Consider the following 26,010-nt stretch of genomic DNA (forward strand, 5'->3'; position numbering starts at 1 on the left):
GGAAATGATGAAAATATCTGGATGAAACTCTTTATGAGGAATCTTACGGGAGACGCTTTTTCCAGGTACATCAGCAAGGATCCTAAAAAATGGTCCAACTGGGTGAGTATGTCGTCTGATTTCATGGACCGATTCAGGTTCAACACAAAAAATGCACCGAATGTTTTCTACATTCAGAACCTCAAGAAGAAGCCCATCGAGACTTTTTACGAGTATGGTACTCGATGGAGGTCGGAAGCGGCCAAGGTCAGACCAGCATTGGACGAGAAACAAATGAACAAGTTCTTTGTCAGAGCATAGGATCCGCAATACTATGAAAGGTTGATTGTTATTGAAAACCATAAATTCTCTGATATCATCAAACTTGGTGAAAGAATCAAAGAAGGAATCAAAAGCGGGATGGTAACAAACTTTGAGGTACTACAGGCCACAAACAAAGCATTACAATTAGGCGGCATATCGAAAAAGAAAGACATCGGGGCAGTAATGGTGGCTTAGGGCCCAAAATATTCACTCACATACCAAACATATCCACTTTCATACCAAACACCTCCACCCACATACCAAACACCCCAACCCATATACCAAACACCTCCACCTACATATCAACTCCCATCTCCAGATATCCCCAACTAGCCACTGTCTATCACACCTATAATTTCCAACCATCTCATTTCCAGTCACCTCCAACTTACCAAAATTATCCAAGACCACGACCCAATTTTGACCGCAAACTACCCAGACAATACACCGCTATTGCTAAACCCATCGACCAGCTGTATGAAAGGTAGAAGGTTGCTGGGTAAATCACACCTATTCCTGCGTGGCAGTTGAGAACCCGTCCCAATAGGTCAACCCATACAAAACCTGTGCATACCATTCCGGTATGAAGGGGCACACCATTGACGAGTGCCGAACATTGAAAGAGTAAATCCAGACATTGATTGACAACAAGGTCATACAGCCGAAAGAAGCTGCACCCAATGCCCGCAATAATCCTCTCCCAAATCATAGGGGCGGTGGAATACATGTGATAGAGATGTATGAAGAATGGGATCCTGAGGGGTCAATCGGGCTTATTCGAGAAGGCGATGACTTTAAACCCGCAGTCATACATACTCCTATTGTAGTACAGACTCAATCGCCAGTCGAGGTTGAGGTAGCTGCATCGGTTCCATTTGAGGTAGAGGTAGCTCCACCTACAGCCACCCATGTTCCATTTGAAGTAGAAGTGGCCACACCTTTCACAGTGACAATATCAACCACATCTCCTTTCGATTCAAAATCAATACCCTGGGATTACGTTGCCGAAGCTAAGCGAAAAGGAAAGGCAAAGATGGAAGAATCCAATGCTGCACAAGGAATGACTAGGACCGGAAGAATCTATACACCTGAACACTTGGGCGGACCAAGTAAGGATGCCACTACAAAGCAGCCTATCATTGAAACAAGACCAGATGACCTTTGAAGGAAAGTACATGCAAGGGAATACTCCGTCATTGATGATTGACCAAAACCCCAGCTCAGATATCCATCCTATCATTGTTGCAAAATTCAGAGGCGCACAAGAATCTTTGATGAAGGTGTTAAGTGAAGCTCACGTACCCAACAATATCACATGCAGAGAGATGGCCAACATGGTAGGGTAGGTGCTAGAAAGTCATAAGATAATCTTCCATGAGGATGAACTACCGCTTGAAGGGTTGAATCATAATCGAGCATTGCATATCACGGTACAATTTGAAGACAAATTCATTGCCATAGTTTTGATCGATGGAGGTTCAAGCCTCAACATTTGTCCGTTGGATACTCTGAAAAGATTGGGCAAAGGTTTCCATAAAATACGGGCAGGAACCATGAACGTGAAAGCCTTTGATGGGTCTCAAAGGGCCACGATTGGGGAGATTAATCTTTGTCTGCAGATGGGGCCAACCTAGTTTGACGTTTAATTCCAAGTGCTTGACATATCAGCTTCATACAATCATCTGTTGGGCTGACCTTGGATACACACCACTGGGCCTGTGGCTTCCACACTACACCAGGCCGTGAAGTTCGAATGGAACCATTAGGAGGTGATCATTCACGGGGATGGGAGTAACCCCATTTACACCAGTCAAACCATCCCGGTTATTGGGAACAGAAGAAGGCTAAGAAGGGAAACCTATCATCACATCGAACGTGTCAATGCCATTGGGAAAGACAAATGGTGGAGTAACAAAATAGAAATCATACTAGCATGGTCTAGGTATGAACCCGGCAAAGGGCTTGGGAAGAATCTCCAGGGTATTACCAAACCAATACGGCTAAAATGTCATGGTACCACCTTCGAGCTCGGATACCAGTATACATAGCAGGAGTATGTTGATTGGTCGCCTCCATGGCATGGACCTTAATACCCTCTCGAGCAACCAGTTCCACATCTGGGTCAAACTTTTCACTAAGCTGATACAATATGGGGAACTGCAGAAGAAGAAGTGTTAGCTGGGCTGAGGAACCTGTTCCTAGATAATGAAGACATGGATTGCAGTGCAATAATGGAGGAGGAAGAAGAGGAAGGCCTCACCATTCAGACTATGGAGAAAGGAGTTGTTCTCACGAACTGGACTGCCACAACATCTCGGGCCCGCCGAGTCCCTAGGTAGCTTGGCGATCAACTTAATTTTATTTCTCTAGCCATGCTAGGCATCTAAGATATTTTCAGTAATTTTGTTTTAAAGACTCACTTGTTTCAATATAATTGCTCAATTCATCGAGCCATACTTCTTTTGGATGTTTTCAGTTTTAATCAATGCATTGCTATTTACTATTCAATATTATCATCCACACTTTTCTTTCCACAACATCATTATTACTTTTCCTGATGAATCGGTGACTGTGATATGTAATGAAGCAATGCAATATAAGGATAGTGACTCGGATGAAGAAGATGAAATACCTGAGAAGATTGTCAGAGAGGTTGAGAACTTTGAGAATAAGCCTAAGTCCAACCTGTACGAAACCGAAGTGCTAAGTTTGGGAGACGCTGAAACCATCAAAGAGACTCACATAAGCATTCACTTATCACCGACAGAGAAGGAGGAGTACATTCATTTTGTGGAGTATGAGGATATTTTTTCATGGTCATATGATGAAATGACCGGTTTGAACACATCCATAGTGGCTTACAAGTTGCCTACCAATTCCATGTGCCCGTCGGTGAAGCAGAAACTCAGAAAATTCAAACCGGATATGAGCCAAATCAAGGAGGAAGTTACTAAGTAGATCAAAGCCAAAGTTCTCAAGGTAGTTGAATACCCAACCTGGTTAGCCAACAATGTACCAGTTCCGAAGAAAAATGGGAAAGTCAAAGTATGTGTTGACTATCGGGACTTAAACAGAGCAAGTCCCCAGGATGACATTCCACTGCCAAATATACACATCCTGATTGACGATTGTGCCAAGCATGAACTCCAATCCTTTTTAGATTGCTTCGCGGGTTATCGTCAGATCTAGATGGATGAAGACGATGCAGAGAAAATAGCTTTTATTACACCATGGGGGTATACTGCTATATGATGATGCCATTTGGTCTAAAGAACGCTGGGGCTACTTATATAAGAGCCATGACAACCATCTTCCATGATATGATATACAAATAAATAGAGGTGTATGTGGACAACGTCATTATCAAATTCAAAATGGCCGCAGATCACACAACAGACGGGAGAAAGTTCTTTGACAGGTTAAGGAGGTACAACTTAAAACTGAACCCCGCAAAGTGTGCATTCGGGGTTCCCGCAGGAAAGTTACTGGATTCATTGTCAGCCATCGAGGTATTGAGCTGGATCCATCCAAAGTTAAGGTTATTCAGGAGTTATCGCCACCTAGGAGCAAAAAGGATGTGATGAGCTTCCTAGGACGTCTCAACTATATCGGTCGCTTCATAGCGCAGTCCACAATTATATGTGAACCTATCTTCAAGATGTTGAGGAAAGATGTCGAAACACGCTGGACCGAGGAATGTTAAAAAGCTTTTGACAAAATCAAGGAGTACCTGTCCCCACCACCGGTTTTGATCCCGCTAGAGTCAGGTCGACCTTTGCTACTCTATCTATCTGTAGCAGATGGAGCCTTCGGATGTGTTATGGGATAACATGATGAGACATGGAGAAAGGATCAAGCCATATACTACCTGAGTAAAAATTCACACCTTATGAAGCACGATACTCTCTGTTGGAACACACTTGTTGTGCTTTGACCTGGACAGCTCAGAAATTGAGGCATTACGTATGTGCCTACACTACGTACCTTATATCCTGGATGAACTCTCTGAAGTACATATTTCAGAAGCCCATGCCAACTGGGAAGTTAGCCAAGTGGCAAATACTATTAAGTGAGTTCGATATAGTTTATGTAACTCAAAAGGTGGTCAAAGGACAAGCATTGGTACACCAACTTGCTGAAAATCCTATGGGAGGAGAATACAAACCCTTGAAAATGTATTTTCCTGATGAAGAGGTGTCATTCGTAGGAGAGGACATTACTGAAGCATATGACGGTTGGAGGATGTTCTTCGATGGAGCTGCAAACTTCAAAGGAGTGGGCGTTGGAGCAGTTCTGGTATCGGAAATAGGTCAACATTATCCGGTATCTACCAAACTCAGATTTCTCTGCACCAACAACATGGCAGAGTATGAAGCCTGCATACTAGAGCTCAACATGGTAATTGATATTAATATTCAGGAGCTATTAGTAATCGGTGATTTAGATTTGCTTATGCACTAAGAACAAGGAGAATGGGCCACCAAGAATTCCAAGATATTGCCATATCTGCACCATGTACAAGAATTGAGAAAGAGGTTCATGAAGATAGAGTTTCGACATGTGCCCAAAATTCAGAATGAGTTTACCGATACATTGGCCACCTTGTCATCCATGATACAACATCCCGACAAGAGCTTCATCAATCCCATCCCAGTAAGGATCCATAGTCAGCCGGTGTATTGTGCCCATGTTGAAGAAAAAACAGATGGGAAGCCTTGGTTTAACGATATCAAAGAATATTTGGCAAAAGGAGAATATCCGGAGCATGCGAACCATACTCAGAAACGCACACTTCGGAGGCTATCCAATCACTTCTTCCATAGTGGAGGAAACTTGTATAGAAGAACTCCTAATCTGAGATTGCTAAGATGTGTCGACGCAAAAGAGGCTTCTAAGCTACTTGAGGAGATACATGGTGGGACTTGTGGCCTACATATGAATGGTTTTGTCTTGGCCAAGAAGATACTTAGGTCCGGTTATTTTTGGATGACCATGGAGATAGATTGCGTCCAGTATGTCCGAAAATGCCACCAATGTCAAGTACATGCCGATATGATAAAAGTGCTGCCAAATGAGCTCAATGCCACAAGCTCACCTTGTCCATTCGCCACCTAGGGAATGGATGTCATCGGTCCGATCAAGCCCACTGCTTCAAACGGGCACAGATTTATTCTAGTGGCCATTGACTACTTCATAAAATGGGTGGAGGCTACATCCTACAAAGTTGTAACCAAGAAAGTCATTGTAGACTTTGTTAAAGATCATATTGTCTGTCGATTTGGAGTTCTCGAGTCCATTGTCATTGATAATGCTGCCAATCTCAATAGTGATTTGATGAAAGTCATGTGTGAATGTTTCAAAATCAAGCACAAGAACTCCATAGCATACATACCTCAGATGAATGGAGTCGTAGAAGCCGCCAACAAAAACATCAAAAAAATACTAAGGAAGATGGTAGAAAACCACCAACAATGGCACGAGAAGATACCCTTTGCTTTTTTGGTATACCACACTACAGTTCGCACATCAATCGGGGCAACTCCCTACATGCTGGTTTATGGTACCGAAGTTGTCATCTCAGCTGAGGTAGAGGTTCCTTCTTTAAGGATCATACAGGAAGACGACTTAGCGATTTAGAATGGATAAGGAGCCGCTATGAGCAATTGTCCCTTATAGATGGAAAAAGAATGAACACAGTATGTCACAGTTAGTTTTATCAGAACAGAATGTCCAAAGGTTTCAACAAAAGGGTCAAACCAAGACAGTTTTCACTAGGACAGCTGGTGTTGAAGAAGATCTTCCCACATCAAGATGAAGAAAAAAAGAAATTCTCTCCGAACTGGCAAGGTCCCTACAAGGTTCATAGGGTGCTAATAGGAGGAGCACTCATACTTGCAGAAATGGACGGAGAAGTCTGGCCAAAACCAATCAATTCAGACGCAGTCAAAAGATACTATGTTTAGACTATTCACATTTCTTCATCAAATGTAATTGAACTGCACTTGACCTGATTCCCATTTAAGAGGAGATACGTAGGCAGCCCTGTGGGTTCAGTCATATCATAATAAAATTTCCATTTCCCCCTCCCCCAGGATCAGAAACTGGGGCAGAATTTTGAGGACCCTCAAAATTCTGGAGCAAGTCGAGTCGACGCCAGCATATGCCAAACAGTCAGAAATTGGGGCAGAATTTTGTGAGGAATTCTCAAAATTCTTAAGAAGGTTCAACAAGTTTCGTTACTCGCAAATGGTCAAAGGATCATCTACCAAACTGGGAAAGAATTTTAAGGAGGACCCTCGAAATTCTAACATGAAAAGTTGCAATGTCTCTGAAATGTGTTATAGTCACTAGTTCATCTGATATTACTGGATATTTCACCATGTTTCCAAAATAACTCTATTTTTCATCAATAATTGCATATTTTTGAAAATTATATTGCCGTAACAGCTAGGTTCTACCTAGGGGAACTCAAACAAGACATCCATAATGGATGAGCAAGGCCAGCAGACAAAGGCACGAACCAACCTCCCCTTACAAAACTTATAATTTTTCTTTGAGTGCAGGCACATCTAACCTAACAGTAGCATTTGAAAATATATACACACAGGAAAATCACTATCAATCGGCTATCAAACACTGAATATATTTCTAGCTAAGAAATACTCTGCTCCTATTTGCCAACTCCATATTGCATGAGGCTAAGCTCTGCCTCCATATTTGCATAAGGCTAAGCCTGCCTTCCATTTGCATGGGACTAAGCCCTGTCCCGCATCTTGCATGAGGCTAAGCCCTGCCTTCATATTTGCATAAGGCTAAGCTCTACCTTCCATTTGAATGGGACTAAGCCTTGTCCCACATCTTGCATGAGGCTAAGCCCTACCTCTATATTTGCATAAGGCTAAGCTCCTTCTTCCATTTGCATGGGACTAAGCCCTGTCCCGCACTTGCATAAGGCTAAGCCCTGCCTCCATATTTGCATAAGACTAAGCTTTTCCTTGAATCTGCATAGGACTAAGCCCTATCCCACATCTTTCATAGGGTTAAGCCATGCCTCCATATTTGCATAAGGCTAAGCACTGCCTTCCATATGCATGGGACTAAGCCATGTCTCGCATCTTGCATGACGCTAAGCCCTGCCTCTATATCTGTATAAGACGAAGCTCTGCCTTCCATCGGCATAGGACAAAACCCTGCCCCACATCTTGCATGGGGCTAAGCCATGCCTCAATATCTGCATAAGTCTAAGCTCTACCTTCCATTTGTATGGGACTAAGTTGTGTCCCACATCTTGCATAAAGCTAAGCCATGCCTCCATATTTGCATAAGGCTAAGCATTGTCTTCCATTTGCATGGGACTATGCCCTGTCCTGTATCTTGTATGAGGCTAAGCCCTGCCTCCATATCTACATAAGGCTAAGCTCTGCTTCCATCTGCATAGGACTAAGCCCTATCCCGCATCTTGCATGAGGCTAAGCCCTGCCTCCATATTTGCATAAGGCTAAACTCTGCCTTCCATTTGCATGGGACTAAGCCTTGTCCCGCATCTTGCATGAGGCTAAGCCCTACCTCCATATCTGCATAAGGCTAAGCTCTGCCATCCATCTGCATAGGACTAAGCCCTGTCCTGCATTTTGCATGAGGCTAAGCCCTGCCTCCATATTTACATAAGGCTAAGCTCTGTCTTCCATTTACATAGGACTAAACCATGTCTCGCATCTTGCGTGAGGCTAAGCCTTGCCTCTATATCTGCATAAGGCTAAGTTCTGCCTTCCATCTACATAGGACAAAGCCTTGTACTGTATCTTGTATGAGACAAAGCTCTGTCTCTGATCTTGTCTGCGCTAAGCCCTAAGGCTAAGCACTGCCTTCTCTCTGCATGAGACTAAGCTCTATCTCTACCTACGTGAGGCTAAGTCCTTACTCCATATCTGTATAAGGCTAAGCTCTGCCTTCCATCTGCATAGGACTAAGCCCTGTCCCGCATCTTGCGTGAGACTAAGCTCTATCTCCTATCTTGCATGAGGCTAAGCCCTACCTCCATATTCACATAAGGCTAAGCATTGTCTTCTCATGGGACTAAGCAGTGTGCCTCCTTGCATAAATGTTTCTTTATTCTGGCACTATCTATTTGCTCCTCTTCCGGGCTAAGCTCTACCTTCAACCTCACAAGACTAAGCCTTGTCTTGTTGATTTTAGCATCATATTATTACATCTCATGGGCGGAAATATCGCCAACTTGTCCAAAGGCGTCATTGTCTAAAGGCATCATCCTCATAGCCAGAAGACACCATGCCATGGCCTGAGGATCTCTCAAATTTGCATATGATTATTCAAAGGCGTCATGGTTCGGAGGCACCATTTTCATGTCCCGAGAACATCATTCCATGGCCTACAAAACTCTCATTGAACAATTCATGGCCCAAGACATCATGGTCTAAGGACATCATCCTCAACCGTCTGAAGACAATCTTTCATGGTCCAAACGGAATTTTCATCATCTATATATATTCACATGCATTGTGTTTTAAGTTTTGCAGGTATTCCAGGAGGTAACCATTCTCCAAATAGGAGCAGCCTTCGCTCCGGTTTCTACTCATACCATTTTCACTTCGCCATTCATAACCGATTCTCATCAGTTACCCATCCTCCCTCGTGATATCCAACTATTTGCCCTATAATACGTTCGATACACTCTGGACCCATAATCATAACTCCATCCGACATTACCCTCCATAAAAGAACTTTTGCTGAAATTGGCTACCCTTCCTATAACAACATCATCGGCTTCATTCACCGGTTGATCCAGAACTACACATGGTCTGATTCCTGTAAAACCAGGGATATGTAGGTAGCTCAAAAACTAGGGTTCGGTCTATATTTTCCAAAAATGCTTGTTCGGTCAAAATTGGCTATTATTTCTTTACCCGAAAAGTCTTTCATCTTTCCCAGGTAAATAGAGGCAGATGTTGATACCCAATTTTTCCTTATAATGCTTTTTAAGTGCATATATACCTTCAAAACTATGCATTAGGATCAATTGACATTTTTCCATAATTTCTATATTTTAAATTAATTTATCCTAGTATCTTATTTATATAAATAATTATAAAGTTGCATCACAAATGACTTTATAGCATTTCATGACTTAATATTGCTATTTATAGTCATATTAAGTTCAAATTATTTCACAAAGGGCCAGATTTATACTTTTTGGTTACAATTGCAACAACTTTACAATTGTAGCCCCATGCATACCTTACTGCATTATTTTACAAAAAATTGGTCCATTATATTTTTAAGATATTGAATAATTGTTTTGAAACATTTCTAGGCATGAAAATTATTTTTTATAATTTATTGACTATTTTTTTAAAAGAAATTTTATCAATTAAATAGATATTTATCAAATGACCCCTTTAAAATCAGACCCCCAATTCAATTCAATTAAACCCAGCCCAATCTAAAACATACCCATAACCCAGTCCGTAACTCGACCCATCAGAAGAATCAATCCTGGTCGTTGATCTCAGAAGATCAACGGTCCAGGATTGACCTTCCATTTTTAATTCAACCAAACCCCCCTAACCTGGCTCATTTGTCACGCCCACCGCCCTTGAATCCCTCGTCTCCCTCTTATCTCAGAGACTCGCCCAAACCCTAGCGTCGTCACCTAAAATCTACCCTAAATCGCTTCAATTCCTTACTATTCCATGAGATTCCATGGTGATTTGAGGCCCTACCGGCCTCTTACCTCTCCTGGTTCTTCGACCTTGTTGTTGCATGAAGGGATCTTGAAAAGATCCAACTCAGATTTGGTTCAAAGACAATGCAAGGTCTACCTATGGCTAGTATCGTTGGTAAGTGCTATTTTTTTTCCTATTTTCAGTATGAATCTATGACTTTGGACCAAGTCTCTTTCACATCTGTTATTTTCAAAACCCTAATCTTATGGTTAATTGGGTCTGTTCAGATCTTTGTAGATTTGAAACATTCTGAACATTATTTGGTATTTTATTTGGAAAAACTTTCTATTTTCCTTATCATTGTTCAATTTCAGTGACTTCTCAGAGCTAGGGTTCATCCAAAGTTCGAATCAAAGGATTTTTTCTTAATTTTCAAGTGTTAAAACTGATTATTCCTTTGCTGGTTGGGCCGATTTTCGTGTATATACTTAAACCCTAGGTACTTTTGTTTATGGCACTGATTTCTTTAATTTTTCTTCTGTATGTGTCTATTTCTGTCAATTAATTATCTTGGATGATTTTATTCGGGATTTGAATCATATTTTCCCGTTCAAATTAGTATTTCTTTGTGATTTACCTGTTTGTCTTATTCGTGACTTTAATTAGTACCATTTTCCTTAATTTGACTATTATTCTGATTCAGAAGTTTTATATGGTATGATTGATTCTCTTACCTTATTTGATCCCTAATTTGTACTGTTGATTGGCTCTCCTTATTCTAAAGGGTCTTTCCCAGATTCTTCTGTATGATTTGATTAGTTAAATCCCCAATTAACTGGTTGATTTATTCGATTACCCTTGTCTTATGAACTGACATATCCTTACCTTATTTATTCTAAACTCACTAAGTGCTATATATACTCTCATTCTGATTCTCCTAAGGATGAACACACTTTTCAAAATACACGCGGATACATTCAAACTCTCTCTTCTTTCTTTGCTACTTGTGCTGACTGTTGATCTAGCCGGCTGAAAGCCAAGGCTAGATAGTGGAATTGCAGTTATTTTTTTCGTTCTGCATTTCTCTTCTTTAACTGGTATGTCTCTAATTAGATTTTGGAACTCAACTCTATGTGTTCCACGTCTATACACCTATTCAATTTATTTCTCTATTTGTTGTTATTAAGCCTGTCTAAATTCTGCCTTATATGTAATTAGCATATCTGACTTCATTTATGTTCTTTGATAATTGTCCCGCATGTTTACTTATTTCCCTTACCCCTCCCTTTAATTGGTCTGACTATATTAGTTATTTAGTTTTCTAGTGCATTCAATTGATCCTGATTGTGTCTAATTCTGTTCAACACATCTTCATTTTCAACATGATTCTGTTACATTCTTTCTCTATGTCTTAACTGTCTATCACCATGACTAACTTGTTCAGTAGACTCCTAGTTGTTCTGTACATTTGTTGTATTAGTTTCCCTCTTTATGTGGTCTCAATCCTATATGTTTCCCAATCCCCATCACCCCTTGTTTGTAAGTCTGCTTGTTAAGTGAATTTGGGTATTCTGTGATTAATTAGGTTGTTTGCTGAGTATGTTTTCCTCAGAATGATTTCAAACTGCTACTCCTACTTCTAGCATTCTTCTCAAAACTGGTCACTCCTAGTATCTTTAAAAACTATTTCAGAATCTTTTCACTTCTAAACTGTTTCACTAAGTCTTTCAACACTATGTCAACTATTCTCACCATATTCCTAGATTATTAAGTTTTGTCCCTCTGGTATGTGTACTGCTTAGGGATCCTTGAGATCTCTCTGAACTTTGGCATACCAGGGCTGGCCCTTCCACACTGCATATAACCAATCCCCATTTGAGAAATGGTCTGGGTGTGAGCATTGCTCGGGATCCTTGAGGTCCTTAGGGAACTCTGACACACCAAGGCATACACTATTGGCTGTGAGATCTTTGGATTCTGAGACTCTATTGAAGGCCTGGCATTCCTAGGTTTACTTGGGGCCTGATTTAGGCTCCCTATAGTATAGTTTCATTTACTTATGTAATTCATTTGATCCTGGTCTGTAATAATATTATTTGTAAACAGATGTCGGGGTGATTAGTAAAAGGGGAGGTTCCTATATGATGTTTGTGGGAAACTAGGTAGATATCATGCTTTAGGTTGATGCATAGTAGAAATCATGCTCTTAGTTTATATGTATATTTGCAACAGAAATCATGCTTCAAGTTTATTTTACGATAGAAATCATGCTTTAGGCCCATATGTTATGTTACTTGCATCAAAACATGTCATAAGTCTATAATATTTGCATTAGAAAACCTGCCTTAGGACACTCACATTTATATTTTGCATATTAGAAGCATGTTATAAGCTTATTACTTCTTTCTCTGACTCTGCATAAGTTATTATCACCTGAAAATCATGTCATTAAACTGCTTCTGTAATTCTGTTTGATAAAAATGATCATCTCTCTGTGTATTAGAAATCCTGATTTAGGACTTTGTTTGCATTGGATCTAAACCATGTCTATGTCGTTTTGAATAAATAACTGTTTATAAAAGGTTTTAAAAATAGTCCAACACATAGATATCATATCCTAGTGTAAACATGCATGAAATCAGCCTTTTTGAAACATTAATCGCCAGATTAGCATGCCTATAGGATTGGATAACTTCAAGTTGTTTTCAGAATTATAATCGCACACAGCCTATACCTACGCAAGCGTTAGGTAATTAATGGTCTAAAAACTGTAGAGGTATACTTTGCTTATTTGTAAAATTGCCCAGGTTTAACAGGCTATAAAACCAGTAGGCAAGCTGATTAGGATTCTGCCACTTCTCCTTAAAACAAATGCTTCATATTCTGTGTTTGATGTTCATCTAGATATCATGTTCTAGGGCCTTCTGAATTTCTTTAAAATCAGTTGTTTGAGACGTGCTACGTATCTGTTTATGTGTGGAGGCAAACATGAGCCCGTAATTGCTTCCCTATTTGACAGTCCTACGTGTTCTTTGTTGTCACTTAGATTTTAGCTTTTAAATACCTTAGGAGTGTCTAGAACTACCTAAGTATAGAGGTCCTAAACGCCTCAAGGACCACAAGGAAAGGACGGGTAAAGTACGCTTAGACTTCATTAATTAAAATTGCTTATATAACCACTAAGGGGAGGGTAACGGGTAGTAAAAGGATATGATGACCTGTGCGCTAATGTCACATGTAGCCCCTCTAGTTGAGGAGGATTACCGGGCATTGCACAGATTGATCCAATAGGCTAATCAACTTAGGACTTCTCTTCCCCAATTCACATATGTGTGCTTACACTACCTAAACTTCCTTAGTTTATATATGTATGCTTGGACTGTTCAAACTTCCTTAATTTACGTATGCTTAGACCATCTAAACATTCTTTATTATATATGTACGTTTAGACTGCATAAACTACCTTTATTTGTAAATGTATGCTTAGACCGCTTACTTCACATAACTAAGTTCGGCCGGGACCCACCATTGTGGACTGCGAGGGGTGCCTAACACCTTTCGCTCAAGGTTATTTCGAGCCCTTACCCTAATCTCTAGTAATGAAAACTGGTTATATGAGTTAATTGCTCTAGGTGCCCTAACGCACCTTAATTCATTAGGTGGCGACTCTTCAAATACCTAATTCCCAAAAGGAAACGAGTTGTTCCCATCTCCGCAAAGGAAAAAGGGGCGCGACAGTAAAGGCTCTCCATCTTGATCATCCTTGGTACTTTTCTCACCTGAGGGATAGGACTCGTCAAAGATTACATGAATACTTTCCTCAACACATTGAGTCCACTTGTTGTATATCTTGTAAGCTTTGCTTTGAGAAGAGTACCCCAGAAAGATTCCTTCATCACTTTTGGCATCAAACTTACCAAGCTGATCCTTTCCATTGTTGAGAATATAGCATTGCACCCAAATGTTTTTAGGTGAGACAGCTTGAGTTTCCTTCCATTCAGCAACTCATAGGGGGTTTTGTTCAGGAGAGATCTGATCATGCACTTGTTCACCAAGTAGCAGGGAGTGTTGACAGCTTCAACCCAGAAGTTCGTTGCAATCCCACTGTCGATCAACATTGTTCTTGCCATTTCTTCAAGAGTTCTATTCTTCTTTTCCATAACTCCATTTTGCTGGGGAGTTCTTGGGGCTGAGAAGTTGCGGGTAATGCCATTTTCATTACAAAACTCATCAAATTTGGCATTGTCAAATTCTGTTCCATGATCTGATCTGATACATGCTACTCTAGATTCCATCTTCACCGGGAGTTTCTTCACAAAAGCCACAAATACCTCAAAGGTTTCATCTTTTGTTCTAAGAAACAAAGTCCATGTGAATCTGGAGTAGTCGTCCACTATCACAAAGATGTATCTTTTTCCTCCCTTATTTTTCACTCTCATGGGGCCATACAGATCCATATGAAGAAGATCGAGTGGCTTTAAGGTGCTGACATCCTTTTTAGGCTTAAAAGAGGACTTCACATGCTTTCCTCTAGCACAAGTATCACACACTTTATGTACTTTGAAGTTTGACATGGGTAGACCATGGACCAGGTCTTTTTGAATTAATTTATTCAGAAGACAGAAACTTGTGTGCCCTAATCTTTTGTGCCAGAGTTCAGCATCATCATCAACAGCTTTCAGATAGCTCAGATCACCACTTTTTATAGACTCAAAATCAGCAACATAGATGTTCTTGTATCTCTTGGCCACAAGTACCACTATACCAGTTACCAGATTAGTAACTGTACATATCTTGGACAAGAACTTCACCTTGTTTCCTTTATCACAGATCTGAGAGACACTCAAGAGACTGTACTTAAGACCATTGACATAGTACACATTCTCAATAGAGTGAGTGAATGATTTCCCGACTTTTCCAACTCCAAGAATGTACCCCTTTTTCCTATTGCCAAAGGATACACTCCCTCCTTGCAAGGCTTTTAGTGAAAGGAAGTCCATGGTGTTCCCAGTTATATGCTTTGAACATCCACTATCCATGAACCATTGCTGACTGTTTCCTTTCACTGTTCCTTACACAAGGAAATCAAGAGTTAGTTTTAGAAACCCAAACAAGTTTGGCTCCATTGTAGTAGGCAAGAGGATGAATAAGAGCTCTCTGAGTCCATGCAGGTAATATGCATTTTTTGTGGGTGGCACCTGGTCCCTTTTTAGAAGTACATTTTTAGCAAACACTTTGTTTTTCTGAATAGACTAGACCCTAGCTTAGCAATTTTCCTTGAAATACTCATTGTTCCCATAGTGGGTACACAGCTAGTTATCCGGTACAGTAACATACTTGCTATGGGGGTTGTAAGGGGTTTTCTCTCTTTGGAACCCTATTCCCTGCCAATTTCTACCATTATTAACATACATGGAAGTGATAGTTTCTGAGGACCAGGTCCACTTTAGGGACTTTTAAAGATCATTTTTTACTCTTTCCAGTTCAGTTTGGAGATGTTTGTTTTTCTCAGTTTCAACACACAGGCTAGTTCTCACAACCTTCAACTCGTTTTCAAGACTAATGTGTGCCGCACTGGCTACCTCTTTTCCTTTTCCAGAATATCCAGATTTAGACTTAGTCCCTAGTCCCTCTGTTGTTTCCCTTAGGTCTGCAATCACTACCAAGATATCATCTCTTTCTTCCTCAATCTCAATCACTCTCTTCATTAAGGCCTCTTTTTCTTTACTGAAGTTCTCAATGGTTTCCTTATAGTCAACAACTACCACCACTAAGTCATCTCTTTCATGTTCTATGTTGGCAATTTTTTCGGTTAAAACAAGTTTTTCTTTCTAAAACTCACAAATGGTTTCCTTCAGATTAACTACACACACTACCAGATCATCTCTAGTTTGTTCAGCTTCTCCTAGCTCTAAGGTCAAGGAATCTTTATCCTCCACAAGACAGTGATAGGCTTCAATCAGTACACTAGCTAAAGACATGAGTTTCTTAGGAGAGTAGGATTTCAGATTTCTCTAAACATCCCTGAAATTTACCTCACTTATGTCATCGTCTTCATCATCATCAGATTGGGCCATCAAAGCAAATATTGAATCATATTCATTTTCCTCACTTTCAACTTCCATCATGGAGCTGTCACCTGCATTAGTTTCATCTTCAGACTTATTATAGGAGTCTCCCCATGCTGCAAGAGCTTGCTTCACCACATTGCCAACAGATCTCTTCTTTTTGAAGTGCTTGTCAGGAACCGAGTTTCTCTTGGCTACTTTCTCAGGGTTATACTTGGAATGTTCTTGATTCTGGAGAGGACAATCATTGATGAAGTGCCCTGGCTTTCCACACTTGTGGCAGAGATCATAGTTCTTTGGTTTGCTGAAGTTGCCCCTTTTCAGTATTCCTCCATTTCTTCTGACCATCTTTTGAAACCTTTTGGTTAAGTCAGCCATGTCACTGTCCTCTTCACTCGAGTCATTGCTTTCAACTTTGAGTACCAGGTTCTTTTTTTCTTTGGTTCTCTTCTTTCATTGTCTATCTTCCTCTTCATCTCGTAGGTCTTCAGATTTCCAACCAGCTCGTCTATGGTCAGCTCCTGCATGTCCTTTACTTTAATAATGACATTCACCTTGATTTCCCAAGAACTGGGCAGGATACTGAGAATTTTCCTCACTAGCTTGTTCCTAGGAATGATTTCACCAAGTGAGTGTAACTCATTTATGATAGAGGTGAATCTTGTGTGTATATATTGAATAGATTCATCGTCCTTTATCATAAAGAGTTCATACTCGGTAGTGAGCATATCAATCTAAGATTGCTTTACTTCAGTGGTTCCCCTCATGTGCTGTTTGCAAAGCTTCCTATATCTCCTTGGCAGTTTCACAAGTAGAGATTCTATTGTATTCATCAGGTCCTATTCCACACACCAAAATTTTCTTGGCACAAAATTTTTTCTCCATAGCTTTTCTGTCTGCGTCAGTGTATTCTTTTCTAGTCTTTGGCATTGTTAATGGAAGGTCTCCAACTGCCTTTGTTGGGATGTAAGGACCATCACATATGACATTCCATAACTTAGAATCTTCAGCCAAGATAAAATCATGCATTCTTGTCTTCCACCACCCATAGTATTGCCCATTGAACCTGGGTGGTCTGTACGTAGATTGACCTTCTTCAAAATTTGGTGGAGCAGCCATAAGGATCCTTCCTAGGTATAAGCCTGATAGGAGGAACCCGTTCTGATACAAATTGATAGTTTATATAAGTCCACCGAATTATAGAGTACAAGTTCCTCTATGAGTTTTCACTGAGAATACTAATAAAACAGTAAGTAAATAAGACATGGAGTTTTACGTGGAAAAATCCCTGCTCAAGGGGATAAAAAACTACGACCTACACTTATAGGATTTTAACTTCACTATGAGCAACTTTTAGATTACAACCTATGCAATCTAGGAATTAAACTCTTAATCCCTCACTAACTCGTAATACACATATTACAAATCACTTTGCAATACACCTATTACAAATACTTCAACTCATGACTAGCTCTAGTCACGACACAAACACAAAAGGTTTATGGTATTACAAAGGGGTTCCTAAGTAACGCTTCTAGCTAAGCAATTTAGGAATTAAGATAAGAACAATTACAAAGATACAACTCAACTAAGGACAACAAAATATTGGATTTAGGAACTGGTCTGTAGTATCGTTTAACTTTGTTCTTCAGGCTCTTAAGAATTAAATTCACTGTCTCAGAAGGCTTGAATGCTTGAAGTGAATTCTCAAGTGTTCAAGTGATACTTTTTTATAATGCTCTTGTTAATACACCTTTGATGACATCACTTGAATGATGTAAGCACTTGGTTGGTCAAAGGACAAGTGACTGCAAAACTACTTCACTGTGTGTACTGTTTCTGTGGCAGTTACTTTCCAGCTATGCACAGTTGACTTTCGTACTGCTATCAGGAAAACACAAGGATCAGGTCCTTGTCTTGTTTCACTATTTTCTACACTTGCAGCAGTTCACATTAGCTGGAGTTCTGGATGGAATTCGTTCATTAGCAATGTGTACGAAGTGTGTCAGGTTCCTTATCTGGTTCTTGATAGCATGTTTGTTAGATCATCAAAACATAAGGCAAAAACATTAAAAACCCATCATATACGCCGCAATAATATTCATAAGATATTCCTCTTTCGATTAAACACTACAAAGAATAAAATCACAACTAATATTACAGCCCATCCAATAAATTCTAGCAATTAAATAGTAGTTAAATCCATAAACAACAACCAAGTCACCAAATCATGTCAAACCCTTAGGTGAAGTACTCCATATATATGGAGAAAATCATCACAAATAGAGTTAAAGAATAAGAAAACATTAATCCAATGTTACAATCCAAACTCGCGTATTGAATTGGTAGAAGGAAGATGAAACCTTGTGTCTTGAATCCTCCAATGATCTCCAAAAGCCCCTAGGTCAAAATTCCTTTCATAAACGTATTTTTCATAAACGTATTTTTGGTGTATTTATACCATGTAGAAGCGGGTCGGGACAGAACTACCCTCTTCAAGCCGAAGTGAAAAATTACTTAAGAAAATTACATGGCCATGCGACGCCCCATGAACCACGTCAATGGGAAAGTTTAGAGAGTAGACTTTTTCCACTCTGCAGGAATTTTGCATTTGCACCTTGTTTCCCGCGGCGTGTTAATGCATTTTTCTCAGAGTAATCTTTTTTTTCCGCACTTTTTGACATCCACACTTGGTCCTCGGCCCTCGAATGTGATCCCATCTTAATTTCTTGGGCTTCTACCACTACAAGAAAATACGCCTTTAGCGAGGGGAAATTTGGTCGTTAAAAGTCCAGATCCGGTCGCTATAAGTCAATAACGACCGATAAAAATCCGGTCGTCACCGGTCGCTAAAAGCTCCGACGTTAAAAGTTAACGACCGATTTTAAATCCGGTCGTTAAAGACCCTTTAGCGACGGCATGATTTCCGGTCGTTATATATCGTTTTTAGCGACAGGATTTATCCCTCGTTATTGTGTTATCCAGTCGTTAAAAGTGTTCAATGCCAACAACTAATTTGGTCCTTACAAGTGCTTTTAGCGACCGAAAGTCCCTTCGTTAATTTTATAATTACATTTAATCGCTAATGTCTAATAAAATATTTGAGAAATCTGTTATTCAATAGTTACTATGACCACATTCCCTTCGCTACTGGAAAATTTTTATAAATACAATGACAAAAATATATATTTCACTAATAGTACATATGCTTTCATACACACACCAGACATATTTGAAAATGAACCAAATGATTGATATTCTGTTAATACAAAGATCTAAGCATTACATTACCTGAAAGAAATTCAAATAGTAGAACATCATCACATTACCAGAAAGCAATCCAAATAGTATGACATCATTTTTAATAATTCCTAAAAAGAGAAAAAATAAAATTTCAGCATATGTACATAAGATAGTGCCTTCAGACCATCCCTAACATAACAAAATTCTCTTGTTCTTATGCTTGATGTGCGCTTTCTTCAACAATAGGTTCTTCAGACTTTCAAGCTTTTGATCTGTTGAAGTAAAAAGTTTATGTCAGTTTGTAACAAAGAATAAAAAATTAAAGAAGAAGACTAGATTCATCAAAGACTACACTGATCGCCCTAGTGAAATAATTCAATTATCAGTTGACAGAACAGTAGGCAATATTGTAGCAGAAAAATATCGCATTATATTTTCTACGTTCACGGACAATGATCAGAAGACTGATGGAGTTCTAAATCACACATCATGGTCATACTAAAACCTGCATAGCAAATTATCTTATTCTGGCAAGCACATTCTATAAAGAGCTTCATGCGATTCTACACATAAGGAGGAAAAGCGATTGAGATACAAAATGCATATAGAAACTTTTGAGAAAGAGTCGATTATGACTTCAAATCAAGTCTCTATGAAGAACCCATGATTGTTCATATACCAAACTTCCCTTTACAACTCACCTTTTGGTTCTGCTTTGAGGTATATTATTTCATCAATTCTCTGTACATTGAGCTAGATTATGACAACTCTAGGTGATATTGGGTATGGAACTTCATTCTTGCTTATAAATTTACTTGTCTTGATGACTATATTTTTATTTAAATTCATAAACTTTAATGTAATGGAAAAAAATTCACATGAGCATTGTAACAATTTCATCATAGAGTATAATATTAATGGCATCTAGCACACATCGATATGCAACTTCTAGAACATGCCAGATGTGTAGAAGCACACAGTATAACAGATCAATTTTCCAATTAATTATGTGAAAGAGAATTCACTTTTGATAATTATAAGCTCTTCGCATTACCTAGAGTCCAAAAAATATCAACCCAAAACTATCTGTATGCTATTTGGTTTCAAAGAATGCTATTTGGTATCATTCTTTGAAAGAAGCTGTAGCGTATAAATATATTACTCTAAGTAAATTCAACTGATTATATTCCTTCTTCTACATAATATGAACTAGCACTGGTAAGATGAAATAGCTAACTTAGGGAAAGTCACCTTCAACTACTGTTAAAAACCAGATGTTACATTTGTTAAAAACAAAGTCACCATTAAAGCTATTGAAAATTGAAATACTAGTGTTATTTGCTAACGCTATCTCATGCCAGGCAATCGAAGGAAGGAGATGAAACATAATTAAAAAAATAAATGGTATTGAGACGGAAAACTCATTTTCATTGCACTTGCAATTTTATTTTTCAAAATTGTTTCTTCTCAAACAGATAACGATAGACTTATTTTCTTTTACTTATGCATAAATGGAATATTAAAATTCTCAAGACAATAGTTTAGAAGAAATCAAATGCTTGACAATTAGGTGTAACATGGGATCAAACTACTGGTAGCTTATCCATTTGGGGTTGTAGTTAAATAAGTTAGCAGGATTTGCAAAAATATTTTTACATAGTGCAAAAGATATCAGCACAAGAGTGGTAAAATATTCTCATCATTCTAATCGGTATTGATTATCTCAGCTCTCAAGTACATTTATAAACTATTCGGTGTGAATATGTTGGTTCTTGATAAAAGAAACTAAGGGTGAATCATCAACAACATTCCCAGAAATCATCTTCCTCTATATCTATAGGTCAATATCAAAAACCTCCATTGAGGAAGGTTCCAAGTAATACATACAACAATGGGATTAAAATCAACTCAGTATTAAATGCCCATCCACCAAGTTTTTTTTTGTTTGAGCTCTATCTTTTTCACAGGCAAGGAAAAGTACTAGAAAAGGTGATTAATGTAAAATTGTATTATTTTTAAGTTTTAGATAAAGTATTTTTTGAAAGGTGATTATTAGGATTTTTAATCTACTAACCTGTTAAATGCTTCAATCTATTGTTCACTTGAAGATGAGGATGAAGCCTGGTTAAACACTGCACTTGCAAGTTGTGCATATTTACTCTCTAGAACATCGCATTTACTCTCTAACCCTTCTATGCACTCTTTTAGTGATTTATTTTCTTTTTCAGTAGCACTCAGCTTTTCCAACAATGCATCCTTGGAGGAGTTAGCACCTTTTAACTCCTTAGCAGTAATTCCACCACCAAATCCAACTACATGACTCTTGCGTTGAGGTCCGAAGCACCTTTCTACGACCTCAATGTTTGTAAGAGACGATTCAGATTGCACCAGTTCTTGGATTTTGGCCTATAAATTACAAGACTATTGGAAATAATACAACACAGAAAATAAAATGATGTAAAATAAAATTTGACAAAACTTACATATTTTTCATTGGTTTCAGGTTCGACAAGCTTGTCGTCCTTCTTACGAGTCTCAAAAAAGATAGTTGCCGTATCTGGGGGGTTTCCATCTTTGCCTACCTTCACATTTAACTAAAAAGTCACATAATTGTTTTAACAAAGATAAAGTTTCTCAATAAAATTGCAATATTTACTCACAAATTCATACATGATCTCTCGAATAGGCTTACTACCCGTACGATGACGCATTGTCAACTTAGATCTATTGATCGAGTTTGTTATACTTGTTTCCTAAATTGACAATACGCCACCAAAATTATGATTAGCCACTTAATATAAGAAGATATTAATAAATGGTTATGAAACCTTACCTTAAATTTTTCAGTTAAAAAATGCTCTTTGACCAGCCATTCCCAATTACTCTTATCTACCCCCTCTGGCACATCTCTTAAAGCATCGCGGAATGGCTTAGACTTTATGTTCTTGTGCATAAATCCTCTCCAATTGTTCCATAACTTTCTCATATGTTTCAAGACATGATCTCGTTGATCATTTATGTTATCACTATCAAATTTGTCCTATATTATTTCACAAGTATCATTAATAATGAAACTCAAAAGAATTTCAAATAAATTAGAAAAATAAAATTTTAACCAACTATGTGTATCACAGGAGATTATAAAGCTCATAATGGTTATACAAGTTCTAATATATAAAGAGGGCATATTCCTTAAAGAAAAAAGTGAAGCGAGCATCAGTTGATATTTGGTTCTATTTGACAGGCAAAAGAAGGATACTTATGCACAAATATACCTGCAACAGTCTAAATGAGAGGTCAGCCAAATTTGAAGCAGCAAATATGCATGAGTGAATATTAATAACAGAAAAATAGGTGTATGCCAAGATTAAAATGAGGAACAAATAGTAAATCAGTTATAAGTGCATCTAGAGAATCTAAGAAAGTGACAGGGTTGAGTTTATCTAAAATGTTCTGAAAGCACTTTATTCTAGGACTTGGCAACTATTACATCAAAATCTCCAAATATAGTGCAATTTTTTTTTTGACACCACTACATTATTAGACTAACTTAAAATATAATAACCAATACACCTCTGCATAGTGAACCCAATACAGTAACATAAATAAGAATAAGGTACTGATAAATTAAAGATTGTGACATTTCCCGAAGATTAGCTTGACAAAAAAGCACAGGCACTTCTTTAGTTGTTGACTAACAAACATGGTTCGAATACATATCTATGTATCAAAATTCCGGCGAGAAACACAAATATAAAACTAGTACCCAGTATGTTGTAGGATAGAATAAAGGAAAAGTAAAAGCACAGTGTTACTTAGTCATTTGCTGAAGCATTAACAAATCATGATATATGGAGCAGCCAAACTTTTTAAGTGCTTCACATATAGTACTTCTCCCTATTTGATAATGATAAATAATGCACACAATTTCACAAAGATAATACCTGACCCAAGAACTAAGTAGATATTGGTCTTTTACAATATCTACTTTTACTCCTGCATAGGCTAAAACATGATGAATTTTATTTACATTTGGAATTGACACCTCTAATTATTTACGCTGGAGTAGTTCTTTTTCAAAAATAAAAAAAAAGTTTCGACAAGTTCACTACATTCTGAAACTGCAGACTAGTACAAAAATCTTAACATATTTGTAACCTTTGTGTTGTATTATTCATTCACGAATTACAGACTAGTATAAAGTCACAAATCACTTAAATTCTTTAGTTTCCAGTTTTGTGAAGCATTTTATTGGCTTAGAATTAAACTCGTAATATAAATGAAAATAACTTCAAGAAGAGTCATGGTTTTAGTCACAAAAAAAACAAAAAGAGAAAAGTCATCAATATATACATGCCTACAACAGTAACAAGTGCCTATCTCTGTCTTGACTGTAAAATTGCAATTGAACTTTCAATATGGTAAAACCAGCCATTTAATGGATGATGTAAGCTCACAGTATTTCCTTTTCATTTGTGAAGAAAAAATAGAGAAGGCAAATCAAGATAGTAATACTTTAAATTCTTACCGTAACAGCTTGTCACATGTGCTCCAGCTTATATTCTTCGATTTTCATCTATGAGTGTATGCGTAATTGGCACATATTACGGTCACGAACTAATACACCTAAGTGTCTCATAAATAAGGCATGATTCTCCCCAACAACTCGATTGTGATAAAAAGTGACTCTCAACGTTTCTCCAGCTTTGAGTCCTGCAACTTTTTTACACTTGTTTTTTCCTCTCACTTTTTTAGCCTTTTCAGATTCATGTGGCCCTGTAATATCAATTAAGTCAAACATATAAAAATCCAGTACAATAACAACAACAAAAAATTACAACTTAAGACAATAATATACTTATTTCGCTTCTTTTTGTGCTTTGCGTCGCTACTTCATCAAGGAAAGAAGAATCACATTCCAATATTGGATCAAAATCAGGAGGCCAAAGACTATCCTTCTGAGCTTGCTTATTCTGATTAGAAGCTACTGCATTATAGTTTTTATTTTTGCTAATCGAAGTTCTCTGTTCAACGCTTACTCTTACCTTTTTGGACTTTTCATATGCATATGGACCTGTAAATCACAATTAAGTAAAAAAAATCAGTACACTAACAACAACAAAGATTACAACTTAAGAAAATAATATACTTATTTTGCTTCTCTGAGTGTCTTGCATCGCTTCTTCATCAGGGAAGGAAGCATCATATTCCAATATTGGATCAAAATCAGGAGGCCCAAGACTATCCTTCTGAGCTAGCTTATTCTGATTAGAAGCTACTACATTATAGTTTTTATTTTTGCTAATCGAAGTTCTCTATTCAATGCTTACTCTTACTTTTTTGGTCTTTTCATATTCATATGGACCTGTAAATCACAATTAAGTAAAAAAAATCAATACAATAACAACAACAACAAAGATTACAACATAGGAAAATAATATACTTATTTTGCTTCTTTGAGTGCCTTGCATCGCTTCTTCATCAGAAAAGGAAGCATCATATTCCAATATTGGATCAAAACCAAAAGGCCCAAGACTATCCTTCTGAGCTAGCTTATTCTGATTAAAAGCTATTGCATTATAGTTTTTATTTTTGCCCAACAAAGTTCTCTGTTCAGCGTTTGCTCTTACTTGTTTGGCCTTTTCAGATTCATATGGACCTGTAAGTCACAATTAAGTCAAAAAAATCCAGTACAATGACAATAACAAAAAATTACAACTTAAAACAATAATATACTTATTTTGCTTCTTTGTTCAACGTTTACTCTTATAGAACCAAAAGCTTTGAAGCTTTTCCCTCGTCCCCTTGCTAAGGCACCAGATGGAACGTATGGATGCTTAAAAGTCTTCGAAGTTGATACTATTTCAATTTTCTGAGATTTTGATGGATTCATGTCAGCCTGACAGAAATAAAAATAGTTGATTAATAGATATTCTTGTCAATTTCGTCATATATGAACATGTGAAGGTGTAGGAAACAAACTAAAAAGTTAGATGGCAATAGACAACAGTAATGAATAAAATTGACAGAAACATAACACATGAAAACTTAAAGATAATAAATGTTTAGTGAGTCAATCCATTATATATAAACATACAATCAGCTAAGAAGAAATCCACTGGTAGAGTTTTAGAAACCTTTTTCCTTTCCTGCAACTTAACCTGTAAATCAAATGGGTTTTAGTATGCAACTTTTATTATAATAAAGGAGTTAACAAATTAAAAGCAGGTGTGATAGAACTCCAATCCTTCTTGAGTTCTTTTCCTTTTTAGTTGTGAAGAATTATCTAACTCCTCTAAATCATCAATATTCTTTTGCAGAATGTCAAAAGAATCACGAGGTTGTACTTTTTGTACAACATGCCAGCCTTTATTAGAAAGATCCTCAGCATAAAAAGCTTGCGATGCTTGGTTGGCTAATACAAAAGGCTCATTTGTTTTCATAAATCGTTGGAGATTAACACTTACAAAGCCATATTCATCTATTTTAACTCCTTTTTCTTGGTCATACACATCAAATAATGTACATCGAAATAAAACCACCCTTCTTCCCGGAACAAATTGTAATTCTAGAATCTCTGTTAGTTCACCATAGAAATCGATATTTTTATTCTCTTCATCGGTCTCTCCAACTACAACCACCCCGCAATTTTGAGTTCTCAAACCCTTATCATAGTCCAACACGTGAAACCTATATCCATTGATAATATAGCC

At 37.9% G+C, this 26,010-nt stretch overlaps 2 long non-coding RNA genes across 2 annotated transcripts; both read right to left on the minus strand.

The window, feature by feature from the left end:
- Nucleotides 1-19,409: 19,409 nt before the first annotated feature.
- LOC138876841 (uncharacterized) lies at nt 19,410-21,868 on the minus strand. Its single transcript, XR_011402117.1, has 3 exons — nt 21,781-21,868; nt 21,372-21,703; nt 19,410-19,569 (listed from the first exon to the last, which is right to left on the minus strand). It is a non-coding gene; the product is annotated as an uncharacterized lncRNA (long non-coding RNA).
- Nucleotides 21,869-22,165: 297 nt separating this feature from the next.
- On the minus strand, nt 22,166-24,236 carry LOC138876865 (uncharacterized). The gene is made up of 3 exons (XR_011402175.1): nt 24,156-24,236; nt 23,826-24,073; nt 22,166-22,337 (listed from the first exon to the last, which is right to left on the minus strand). It is a non-coding gene; the product is annotated as an uncharacterized lncRNA (long non-coding RNA).
- Between the last annotated feature and the right edge of the window lie 1,774 nt (nt 24,237-26,010).

The sequence above is a fragment of the Nicotiana sylvestris genome, chromosome 9, assembly GCF_000393655.2.
Source record: "Nicotiana sylvestris chromosome 9, ASM39365v2, whole genome shotgun sequence".
NCBI classification, from domain to species: Eukaryota; Viridiplantae; Streptophyta; class Magnoliopsida; order Solanales; family Solanaceae; genus Nicotiana; species Nicotiana sylvestris.